Source organism: Falco peregrinus, chromosome 11 (assembly GCF_023634155.1).
Source record: "Falco peregrinus isolate bFalPer1 chromosome 11, bFalPer1.pri, whole genome shotgun sequence".
Lineage (NCBI taxonomy): Eukaryota > Metazoa > Chordata > Aves > Falconiformes > Falconidae > Falco > Falco peregrinus.
The window spans coordinates 5948537-5961452 of NC_073731.1; the positions used below are offsets into that span (position 1 = coordinate 5948537).

Sequence of the window (12916 nt, forward strand, 5' to 3'; positions counted from 1 at the left end):
TTTAATACCTTTGTTAAGGAACAGATCCAGTTTTGATTTATAGTCCAGCAGTAGCAAAGGTTCATTCTTTTCAGGTTTAAAAGTACAGTATGACACAGGATATTTACCAAACAGTGTTTTTGCATATAATCTTTTGACACCAGTCTTCCAGCAAAAATGTAAATGCGCTTCGTAGTGTTATTTCTAGGTATGAGGATTCCCTGTGTAAACCTTTAAGTCGGAGCATAACTCAGGAGTGTCTCCTCCATTTTTTTGGTTTTTTTTTTTTTTTTTGGCAACTGTATGGAGATAGTCTGAATCAGCAAAGCTTGCTTAAAGGGACACTCTCAGTCAAAACCTGTACTGAACTGAAGTAGCTGCAGACATCAGGCCTACTGCTGAACATCCCTGTCAGTTTTAAAACAAATTTGTGTGTTGTGCTGTTTGTTTCCACCTTTCTTATATTTTTGTATATTTATATATATTGCCTTATATAAAGGGAACAAAGAAGAAACCCTGAATAAGCTCGACTGCACAGTTTGATGAGAAAGGAAATAGAAGAGACTGGGTAGAAACTGCAGTCTAATAAGCATAGATCTAGAAAGATGCTTCAGCTATGCTAAAAATTATTTGACACTTTGCAATCTTACAACACTCAGTGATCTAATAGTTGTTCTGGAATCGTTTTTTTAGGTGTTGTACATACTTGTTAAAACTGCTCCTTCCCCCAAAGAATTTGTAACACCAGCAAAGGAGGAGCCTAGAGCTGAACACAATTTTTAGTCTATAGGCAACAGAATGTAAGTGTGAAACAGTTCTAATTAATGTGATAAAAGATCAGCCTAAAAATACAAGCTGCATCTTTGAATAGTTTTCAGTCAGGTGGGACTTCAAAGTTACTGACTTCCCTTGGAAGCGTGCATTTTCACAACCTAGCACAGACTAGTACTGGCTACCATCAGAAGAGATTTGCTCTAATAAAGCCTGCAGCATCAGGCCCAGGATGTTTGCACAGCATGGCTCTGTAAACCTCAGTGCAGATGTGTAATGCTTTGATCTGTTTACTGGACAAATAAAAAAACTAAACCAATGTCTCCCATTTTTTCTTGGGGAGAAACTAGTGGACAGGAAGTCTGGCTCGCCATATCAGATTTTGCCCTAAGAAATTGCATCAGTTCTAAAAAAGAGGCATTGTACTTGCAGCTTAATGTTTCAACTCAGTGTCAAAACGTTATGTCAGAATAATGCAAACCAGTAATGCAAATGATTTTCTTGGGTGGATTTCAACTCCTGTGCTAGTATCTGGTAAAATATATTTACTTTCTTGCATGGAAACATCATGCTATTTCTGTCACAATAACGCCACTTTCAGCTAGCTGGTTGCAGCCAGATTCAGAGATAGTGATCATAATTGTTTTGAAACATATCTCTCTTTATCAGAGTGTAGATTATTCTTTTATACTCGTATTATTCAGTGACTACATGTTTATGTTGAACTGGGTATGTGTTCGAGGTGGGTAGAAACAAGATAAAGTGCGTTTAAGCCAATTGTAATTTAATTTCTCTGTATATTTTGTTGAGACAAGAAAAGCTGCTGGCGTTTAGGCCTTGCCATGCATTAAGAAGTGATTACCAGTCAAATTCTCCTATGAAATTAAAACAAATCGGAAAGCAAAGTGAGAAAGAGGAAGAGATTTGCATGAATTAAATGTCCGTGGCCTGTGGTGTGCCATCCTCTGTTGCTTTTTCATTGACAGTGTCTGGTTATGTAAACTTCTTTCCACTACTTTCATCTTGAACTTGCAGAAAAGCAGTTGTGTGGTGTAACATCTACTAGTGTAAAAATGGTTGTAAATATACTGCTGCATCTTCACTGTGGAGCCCAGTAGGAAGGAAAGAAGGGATGGAAAAGAGTGTTCTCTAGAAGCACAGATGGCTTGAGCAATTAATAACATTTTGTAAAATAGCTTACACCCCACTGCCCCATCCCCCACCCCCAGCTTAATATGATTGCCAGAAAAGGACTGTATGAAAAAGATGAGTGAATCTATTCGGTACATACCTAATATGATCAGCTGTGTACTCTCCCCTCCCATATGTTATGGGACAAAGAGGCTTGGATAAAATGGCATGCCCATTCTGTGTTGTTTTGCACTGTATCTTGTATTATAACCAGTATGTAATTATCTCAGTAAATTTTCAAGGGGAAAAGTAATGCTGCTTAATCCCTTTCTCTTGCTATTAAGGAGGATTGGGATAATAAAAAGTGTAGATCAGGACATGCTATGTTGGGGTCTCTGGCCTACATTTCAAAACATGAATGACAGGAAGCAAGCCACCAGTTTCTGGAACATGGGGTATATCCCAAAAAGAATGACTGAGCTGCAGTAGGATTTCTGTGTTGATGCTGAGCTTTCCCTGGAGACCTTAGATGATTGCATCTTATCTTGGTGATTTAAAGTGCTGGTGGCTTGCTGGCCTCAAAGGAGTATGCATTCTCTTCCTGTCTCACCTGCTGCATGTTCCCCAGCGCCCACACTGGCTGCATGTTTGAGTCTAGGATTGTCCCTTCATTTCTGATTTCTTTGGATTAGGGTAGGACACCCCTAAACTTTACTCTTAGTTGGAGTGCAGGTTTTCATGAAAATAATTCATCTCATTGGCCCAAGCAAGAGTAAAAGCATTTAACCATAATGACCTGGATTCTTTGTAGTGCTGTAAATGAAGTCTTGGATTGTTAATGTTTTTCATCAGCAGTGAGTAATTTCATAGATTGAAAACCTCTTAAACTGCAGCATGATAATTTTGGTTCCAGAGAATTACTGTAGGTGACTGTAAAAATACTTTTTTTTTTTTCCTCCTTCTAAAAATCCCCAAACATACGACAGTCCTAAAACACAGGTGAAACTACCTGCAGAAACTTTAGGATAGTATATAGTTGCTACATTCAAGATACCCTGAAATTCTCTGATTCAAATTGCAGATTGTGTTTCTTAGACCTATTACAGTGATGAGCATTTGTGGTAACTGCTTTATATTGCACAAATGCTGCTATTTATTGCTTGGCTTAAATTATGTGGTTTTATCATAGAAATATAATTTGTTCACTGTAGAAAAAAGTCTGGAAGACTTTATTATTTACAGATTTTTGGACTGTGTACTTGTTGATCAATATGCTTTTCATAAAGTAGAATTTCTGGGCTCCAAATTATTTGGAGTCTCTGTGGATGTAGTCTGGTGGTTTCAGCAATTCAGTGTGCTGAATCTTGCACAGCAAACGCCAAAAAGTACTTTTACTTTTCAGTTTAGCTATACGCGCCCTGATCCTGAGTTGAGAACTCTCTTGACTCATGACTGCATGCCTGGAATGTAGGGCTAGTACTCAAGTGTATGTTGTGTGGCATTAGCATCAGCTTGTATACTTTTTGTTTAGTGAATTTCTGACTTAATTCAGTGAAGCTAAATGCAACAATCCTTAATAAAACCGTATGTGGTTTATGAATGTGATTTCCACTGTGGTATTCTTTTGGCAGAAATGGATAAAATGTTATTTGGGTTTTTCTTCCTGTTTTTGAAATTACTGACTAATAGTTGTGTTTAACTGTGTATTTAGCTGCTTCCTTTGTCTGTGTCCATGAATCATACTGTCAAGTTTTTATTTACTTGGGATAGACAGCTATATACCCCCGTAAATCACTGCCATCCAGGTCAGTATCAGTGAAGAAAAGGTGCAGAGCTATCTGGTAACTGAAGAGGTCACTGATCTTGTGGATTAGTATGTGCAATGTTCCAGAAAGATATGCCAGAGGTTCAAATTATGTAATGCTTTAAGCAGGAAGCTACCAAATTGTACATAGTGTGTCACCGGCAACAGACTGATGTCCCTGGCAAGGCTCCACTCCAGGAAGGAGCTGAGGTTTCTCAAGGGCTTCAGATGAGAATGAATGATCTGACGGCGTGCCCTTGCTAGAACAGCTTGCCCCACTGAAGGCAGGAGCTGGCAGTGCACAGCCTCGCTGCTTGCTGTTAGAAGGCAGGGTGCTGACATAACGTTTTGGTAAAAGTGGTTTCCTGTCTACAAGAGTGTACCAGCTGGCATCATCTTATCAAAGACTTAGTGTTAGAGTGAGAGTGGTGTCCCCCCCCCGTCGTCCCCCCCCCCCCCCCCCCCCCCCCCAGGATTTTTGGTTTTGTGTGTTGGTTGGTTGTTTTTTTTGCTTTGGGATTTTTTTCCCCCAGATACTGAAAAAAATTTGCAAACGAAGAATGATGTTTTTAGAAACTATATGTCCAGATTGCTGTATAGGAAATATAGGTCTGAAAAATGTTAACAACTTTGTATCTAAAAGTAACTAATAAACAAATAAGCTATGGTTGGTGTTCCTTTTTGGCACAAAGGGAGTGAAAGTTTGGTAGGTAATGACTGATTCAGGATATATTGACAGACTAAATTAACTGTCGTGTTTAAATTAAGATTCTAATGGTCTTTTTTAAGTTGGGTACTTGTACTTCATTTTTAACTAGAATCAGGCAAAAGGTCTTTGTTGGAATTCTAATGTTTCAGTCTCCCAGTGGGTAACTTGAGGAGGTACTCTTCATCCATAGCCAAGTGTCCATAGATGGGAAAGTTACAGACTTCTAGAAGTGTGTTCCTGTCAGGTCGTTCCCCCTGATCATTTCAGAGAATGACAGGTGAAAGAGAAACTTGTATGTTAGATCCCTGTTGATGCAGACTTGTTTTCTGCTTTAAAACATAAATAAATAAATAAATCTCTTGACAAGCCCGGAATCTTGATGAAGGCTGTCCATCCGTTTGAAGGATTATCATGACAGCCTGGGGGTTTTGAAAACTTCAGTCCTTTCCCAGTAGGTTAATAGGGGGTTAAGGCACATGGAGAGAGGGAGAGGCAACCCGTATGGTACATTTAATGTAATTGGAAAGTTCAGGTGACTAGTCAGGAATCAAGTCTTGGCTTACTGAACAGTAGCTAAGAAATCTGTGTTGTGGCCAGTGATGAACATTGGACACTTCAGAATTTGATGCCTCTGCACCTGGTTAAGTGTTGAGTTGCAATTGAGATCCTGTGGTATCCATCCGGTTAGGCGTTCAGGATGTGAGGAACATGAAAATAATGATCCTCTGAACCCCCCCCCAACAGGTATCAAGGTACGTAAGACCAGCTTATTCACCTCTTCTTAAAAAAAAAATACTAATTTGTTTATTTTCTTTGGAACAAGAGAGAAATAAAAATTGTAGAGTTTTTCTGTTCTAGCCTTTACACCCAGATGTAGAACAAAAGATAAACCTGAGGCTGCAGCTGCTGTCCATTACCCCATCAGTAGTTACTTACTGTGTATTGCGGATTGCTCAGTGTTTCTGCCTGTGTAACTGAGCCTTGACTCTGGCTCCAGTTGTTTCCCTCAAAGAATTTATAGCCTTACTAAAAGGGCCATTGGAGATTTTGAATGCAAACAAGGTTCTGAAGAAATACTTCACTGGTGAAAAGAAAAACATTTTTGGTATTTGCATAACTAAAAAGAAACTGATTTATTTTGTTAAATTTATGATATTGTACTTATCTATTTACATGGAACATGAGAAATTTCAGAGTCCAATGGCAGTTTTACCCAGAAAGCTGTAAATGATTAAAACCAGTTAAGAAACATTCTCTTTCTGTTATGTGCATTAGGTGTGGTATGATGCTACTGATTTCAGTGGAGCGGTGCTACATTTTATGCTGATGTAACCGTGTTGAAATTTGACCACAATCTGCAAGCGAACAAAAATATCTAAGGTGTATCTCTCATTTCAGACTAATAGAATAGCTTGTATGCTTGAAAATATTCTTGTAATGTATTTGTTTTTCCATCAGAAGCATGTTTTGAATTGTGAATTTATTTTAGCATTAAGATGGCTTTAGTTGACCCTAGAAATAAGTGTAAGGACACTTGTGTGTGCAGCTGTGAGGTGATGGAGACTCAGGGATACCTTGTAATGTAATTATGAGCTACTGAGGCCAGCCTGAAACTGCACTAGGGAAATGAGACAATATGAGGCATTAAAAAAAAAAAATAATCAAAGGCACTGTGTAGTCTTTTCTTGGAAGACTGTGCTGTCAATACTTAATGAGAACAAAGTACTAGCCACCATCCTCTTAGGGCTGCTATTTCTGTTTTGGAAAACTTCTGCTTTAATGGAAGTTCTTGGCAACTTTGGGAGAATTCAACAGAACAGGAAACTATTTTCTTTAAATGCTCTCATTGCTGTAATTGTGATTGCTGTGGTTCTCAGTCCCTGTAGCATACTACTTGAGGTGTTTTATGCACCATGCGTTTTCAAGGCAAACACTAGACCTACAACACACTCTGGCCTCTCTTGGCTGAGACACTTGTTTTCTAGAACCTCTCTATTTCTAATCTTAAGGTGTGTGTGTGGGGGGGGTTTTTTTTTTTTTGGTTTTTTTTTTGTGTGTGTGTGTTTCTCTTCTTCTGTACCTCAAAACTCAAAACGGTATCAAGTCAGATTTAATCCTCAGTATGTGCCTAGTGGATGTTCTCAATTTTATGCTTCAATTTATTTTACTTTAAAAGTAAAGATGAAGCTTAATGAAAGAGAAAAACATAGCTTCTGTCCTAATGTGTAGGACCTCTTGATGGAGATTCATTTGAAAGTGCTGCAGTTAATTCCATATTATTTTCAATGCTGAACGCTTGTTTTTTCTTTTAAAACATTCTCTTATATTAATCAATTTCTAATCTAAATTTGGATTTGACTTCATTTTTGAACACTTTTGCCCTTTTATTTCCAGTTTCTTTAACTCTGCTGCTTTGCTTGTTGCGTGGTTGCTGTGCTCGTGTTCAAATTAAGCTCTTCTACAGATGACTTAGATGTAGAAATCGGTTGGTTTTGTGCATTTTTAAAAAGAGGGGGGGGAAAAAGTCAGAACAGCAAAGCAGTTGGTATTATTGATACAGATGTGACAGCCACAGGATCTGTACCAAGTGCTTCCTCAGAGGAAGCTTGGGAAGAGGTCAGTTTTTTCCTGAAGCACTCAACTTGGCTGCACAGAGTATATCACAGAACATAAAATACCAGAATGTCACAAGGATGCTGCTGTGACTCTGCCCTGATGTCTGGACCTGAGGGAACGGTGTGAATCCCTTTACCCATCTGTGCTGCCCAGAAGCACAGAAGTGTCACATACCCCTGTGCTGCCAACCTCTTCCCCACCCAAGTAGAAGCGGGAAAGACAGAAGTAGACATCAGTGAATTAGTTGATGCTTTAATCCTTCTAAAAGGTTGACAGAAGCAATGGGGGAAGTATGTTTTAGCACTGGTAATGATGACATAATTTACTTCTTACCCAAAGGTGGAATGAGAGAGAGACCAGATTATATACTTCAGTATAAAATACTTTAGTGTTTGTGGTTGGTTTTTTGTTGGTGTGGGGTTTTTTTGTTCCCCCTCTACACCTGATACGTTGCTCTACTTTCGGTCTCTGTTCTATAGGGTTACTTTCTAGGTTTAAATGCTTAGGAGACCAGATACCACATGTTAGTTTCACCTGTAGCTATGATGATTTTACTTGATAATGAACACAGAAAGGAATTTCAAAATAAAGTGAACTTCAAGCAAAACCTCACTGATTCTGCAATATTTATGCTTGCAGTAATGTATATATTCTGATCCATAATGAGAAATAATTTCTGGGGGAAAAAGGGTCTTGAAGTAGTTCACCATGGTTTTATTAGGTAATTAAATATTAGTATGCACAATTAAGGCTTTTTTTTTCTTCTTCTTCTCTTAGGAAGGCATTGTCTACAATGGAAATTTCTACAGAGTAATTTCTGATTTACAAAAGGTATGTGTTTGCTCTTTGAGCATTTTAATTTGGTTTTCATTTACTAGATTATTTACGCCGGGTTTAAAATATGGTGTAATGTTTCAATGCTGTGCTGTCAACATTAGAAGAATGAGAAATGTATTCTGAAAAAAACAATGCTTTGGTTTCATGAAAGGAGAAAAGTTATTAGAAATCTAGGTTATAACTCTGCAAAATCAAAGTATGCTGTGCTCTCCTGAAAAACAGGTACCCTGGCTCTTAAGAAAGTGTCTGTGTGAGTATGATGAGTGACACGCAGATGCATGTATTCTAGGTTTCCAGTGGCCTCATCTTTTTGTAGTAGCCTAACATTCTGGGAAGTATGGGTGAGAAATAAACTGATCTTTTTGCCTGTTTCCTGCCCCCACCCACCCCCCTTTCAGGCCTGACTAAAACTGCAGTGGTAATGTGGAGCCATTCTTAAAACAGCTGCAAAGGCAATTTAAGTGCTCTAGTCTTTATGTGATTCTGGCAGATTCTTCTCACCTCACATTTCTGGAAAACAATTTTATTATGGTGTTTTTTTTTTTTAATACTCAGGCTTGGGTCACTTGCACACCAATTTACATTCCCTTCATACATACTCCTAGTGTGAGTGTAGTTTTGTGTATCCCACTGGTATCACAGATTCTTACCCTATTTGTTTCTGCTGTCTGAAAGCTACTTTTCCTCCAAAAGCACCAAAGTGGCACAAAATTCCATTTGCTTTAGCATCCAGGACTTGAGCAGGCTAAAAAGGGTTATAGAGGCAAATGCTTGTTTCTCACTAATCCTGAGTGAGACCTCAGTCTTGCCCTGTTGGTCAAACCATTCAGTTGAGCTGGAGTTATTTGCCCATCTTTACTGTGTAACAGCAGAGTACTGCGCGTGCAAGTGGAGTCTAGAATTTCATGCACTGTTCTTTCTACTGAATTTTTTGTAAGTGACCATGACAAGATGGTATATTTACATTTGTATATGATCAGCAACAAAAGTGTTGAAGTTCACATCAGAATTCTCGTATAATCAGATTTCTCAGATGAGGATTCCAATTGCAGATAGATCTGCTCAAGGGATCTTCTGCAGGAAAATTTCAGTGTAGAAAGTCATTGCTACCAAAGGGTATGCTTGTGTTGGTCTTCTAGAATTTTAGAATTAGAAGTAATGGTACAGTGGTTGTAGCAGTACTTTTATGTATGTATAACCTTTGTGTTATTAGTCATTAAAGCGTACTTCTGTTTTCCTTGGTTTTCACTTCTTGATTGTTGGTTTATTCCTATGGCGTACACCACGAGGATTTGGGAATTTGTTGCACTGTGACCTGGTGTTCTCTCACAATTGGTTTGTTTATTTGTATCTGATAAAAATAATTCTTGTGTGGGCACAAGTACATGTTTCTAAAATAATTTAAAAAGAAAAAAATTAAACCTATGTTGGCCAGAAATAGCTTTCTTGGAAAGTAGACTTGTGTAAATATTTTCTTAGAGCAAAAGTATGAAAATACAGGTAGTGCTAACTCCTTACCCAGATGTAAGCAAGAGAACTCTTACTAGATTTAGAATGAAGTCACAGCAGGGACAGAACTGCTGGGGTAATTAATACTGTTTTTTAACATTGATAAAGTAAGGGATAGATCAGTTTACTTTGAGTAGCTATTGTATTTGAGCATCATGCACGCTTTCAAAATAAAACTCTGCATAACAGGGGAAAAAACGCTATATATGGAGTTAGGTAAAGGAGGTTAGAGTTCTTACTTTTCATTTTCCCTTTCACTCAATTTTAACCATTTAAACATAGCATGCATAAGGATAGCCATAGGTTTTACACACAGTCTTGAAAGTCAGAGACTTCAAAATCTTCCGGAACAAAGGAGAAGAAAATTCCAGAACTTCTGAATTTACATCAGGTAAATATGAAGATAGTTTGTTCAACAACAAGACAAATCTAAAACAAAAAGAGCCCCAGGCAGTCACAATTTGTACAGTCAGTTTTAGGGTCTGTGAGCAGCATACTGTAGTTAATACATTAATACATATTAGTATGTAATAGTTATATTGAGAATGCCTGGGAGAGGTTTTTTGGGTAGCAAGCATACTAAACAATCATATTATTAAAGATAAGTGAGACCATCATGCATTATTGTCTGTTTAATTACAGTGTGATTCTAGACAGTATTTCTTCAGGAGATGAGGTCAGGTGGTGTGTCCTTACAGGTTTATTCTGTTCACCTAGTGGTGGGAGGACAGGAGTGTGCAACAGAGCTGTTGCCTTTATCATAACACATCATTACCTATAGTGATGCGCCTTTTAGGAAAGCATTGTTCATGTTATTGAATACTCAGGAGCTTCAGGAACTTTGACCCCTTTCCTGCTTCTAAAGAGACTGAGCTGAAGAGAGAACTAGCCAAAGAATATTTTTTTTTTAATAAATTGTGTTTTCCAACACTTTTGGAAAGACGGATTGTTGAATCCCTGTCGAAGTTTATAATGTTAAGCTGGCTGGGCATAATGTTCACTGGGCATTCCTGACTGGAATAATAATTAAAACAACTTACTGACCATCACGGTTACCTCATTGATTTTATTCATCACCACTTTTTAGCTGTTTTTTATGGAGGTGAAATAAGATACCTGTGGTATTTTTACAGGTTAGAATTGCAAAACTTTTGTACAGTGTCAGATCACCTGGCATGTGTATTTTTGATGAAATTACCTGTGCTCCTGTGCCCCTCTCTCTCTTAGATGGGGAACTAAGAGCAGTATTCACGCCAGCCACATTATTAGCCCCAAGGGGATTCTTCATTATCGCTGTACCTTGCACTCAATAAGAACCAATTATGTGCTGCCTGTGTTAATTCTATTTATGTGATTGTGTACCTTATTGTTAAAAAGGAAGTATTTTTACATGGGCAATACGGGGAAAGGCCTCAGTCTCTAGTTTGGGTACAGCCCAGCCTTGTGGAAAAGTCTACTAATTCTGTCTAGTATTTAGCAGCACACTGGAGCATTCATTGATTGACTCTGTTTATCCTGTAGGCAGGCTATATTTGAATCAGACTGTGGTGAAGGAACACTGATATTTTTCTCAAACTGCTGTTTGACTCCCCCCACCCCCCCTACTCTGAAAAAGCTGAAATACCTTCCTGACTGAACAAAGGTGAAGGAAGGGAGAAATGCAAATTAGAGCCATCACCAAAGATAAGCTGAACTGTGAAAGAGTGTACGGGTTCCCGCTACTAAAATGCTATCCATTAATGTGGCTTGAAGGTGTTATTGAATAACGGGATCCTCAGCGTGGAGTTTATGAGCACCTAATGGACTACTGGCTAGAATCACTAAAGGAGGGCAGGAATATTAGTAGCTAATGTGTTAGGTATATTAATCTGTGTGTATGGCATACTTTTTTTTTTCTTTCTTTCTTTTCCTATTTCTGTGTGTTCTGCAGCCTTCATAAAAACAAAACAAAACACTTATCTTCTATAGTTACGTTAAGGATAATATCAGAGTACTGGCAGATTGCTTCAGGGTAGCCGTTCTTATGGCATAGATAGTGAAACAGAGTTGGGAGAGATACTCTTAACTGCGTCATCCTTTCAAAGCATGTAAATTGTGTTTGTCCACCCTGCTGTATGTTCCAGATGGAAACCTGTTCATCAAGGGGTCTGTGTGCTCTGATGGACCCTGGCAGGGTGGGGGCAAAAGGCAGAGCACCTGTGCCTCAAGTCTGATACAGAGTGGGGGTGAAATGATGCAGCTTCGTCTTGTATTCAGGAAGGTCATTAACAGATCACTTAATCATACCATTGTGGAAGTTTTCCCTTCCTTTTTTAATCACAAAATAAAAGACTGGCTATTGACTCTTCTAAAACCTAGGTTCTTAAGAGTGTTGAAGCTTACAGATTGTGTCTGCTATGATAATTATATCTGAAGGGACTACTGGTTTTGCTTTAACAGTTGAGGAAGTGCTTCGTAGATTTGCATGACTATTTTTTTCACATTTCTGGGTCCTCCAAGATAGTGCCATAAAGCCACAGATGACATCTTGTGCTGTGAAAGTACTGCAGGTGCATACACAAGCACTGTTAATATGGTGCTGCTCACACCAACATACTTGTAAGAATTATCTACTGTAATTTCTAATGTTACACTGCTTGCTTTACTTGAAAAGACCAAACCTTGATGAACTTGTCTCTATGTAATCTATGTGCTACAAGCACAAAAATTTTGTGCTTGTTTTCCTTATGCCAGTGTGGATCTGCACTAACTCCGTTGTCACAGCTGGTGGGCATATTCATATAAGCACTGACATAAGTGAGGATGGGTTTTAGTCCTCAAGTATTTGCTTCCTGGTTGTGATATGGGGCATGGTAGCTGCTCCCAAAATAGAAGTGACACTTCATATGGGAGAATAAAGAGAAGCTGCCTTCTTGTTAGACCAGTGCAGTTTATTTTGACAATAGCAAACTGACCAAAGAGGTTTTTAGTCCTAGCTTTAGACTGTGTCTCCACTGGATATCTGTTTACTGTCCATGATAAGTACAGCAACTAAGATTTTTTTTTTTTTGGGGGGGGTGGTGGTGGTGGGTATTTTCCACCTGATCTAAATTTTGCTCCATATCATCTATTTTGGCCATCAATCTTACTACTATGTTCTTAATCAGGTCCATTGAATACTACAGCCTGTCAGATTCTTTATACATGTTATCTCTGGTTTCTGGAAATTGAGTTATTTCTGAAAACTGAAAAAAATTCTAACTGAAAAGTTATCTGCTGTTTGTAAGCAACATGCATAGCTTACTTAGGTGGAGTATGCACTGAGTGTCCCTTCAGATGGACAATATTTTCCTTATAAAAGTTCTCTTATTCTTAGCACATTTCTAGGTCAGGAATGCTTAAAATATCTTCCATCATTAAAACTTAAGAGTCAACAGTATAAAACAAAAATAGAGAGGCAAAAGAAAAATAAACGAAGCTTATTGCATCCAGATGAAGCATTGTTTTCAAACATTCTCTGCTGTTTGTGATCCTGTAGTCTTTGTATTTTCCTTTGAAAGACTATTCTGTTAAATTACAGC

At 38.3% G+C, this 12916-nt stretch overlaps 1 protein-coding gene across 6 annotated transcripts in view; it reads left to right on the forward strand.

The window, feature by feature from the left end:
* The window catches only part of PLCB4 (phospholipase C beta 4), a 208597-nt gene that overhangs the window by 12786 nt on the left and 182895 nt on the right, over positions 1 to 12916 (forward strand). For all 6 annotated transcript variants that reach the window (XM_055816320.1, XM_055816321.1, XM_055816319.1 and 3 more), the window contains exon 2: positions 7788 to 7841. The gene's annotated coding sequence lies outside the window, so the exon portion shown is untranslated. The remainder of the gene's footprint in view (positions 1 to 7787; positions 7842 to 12916) is intronic.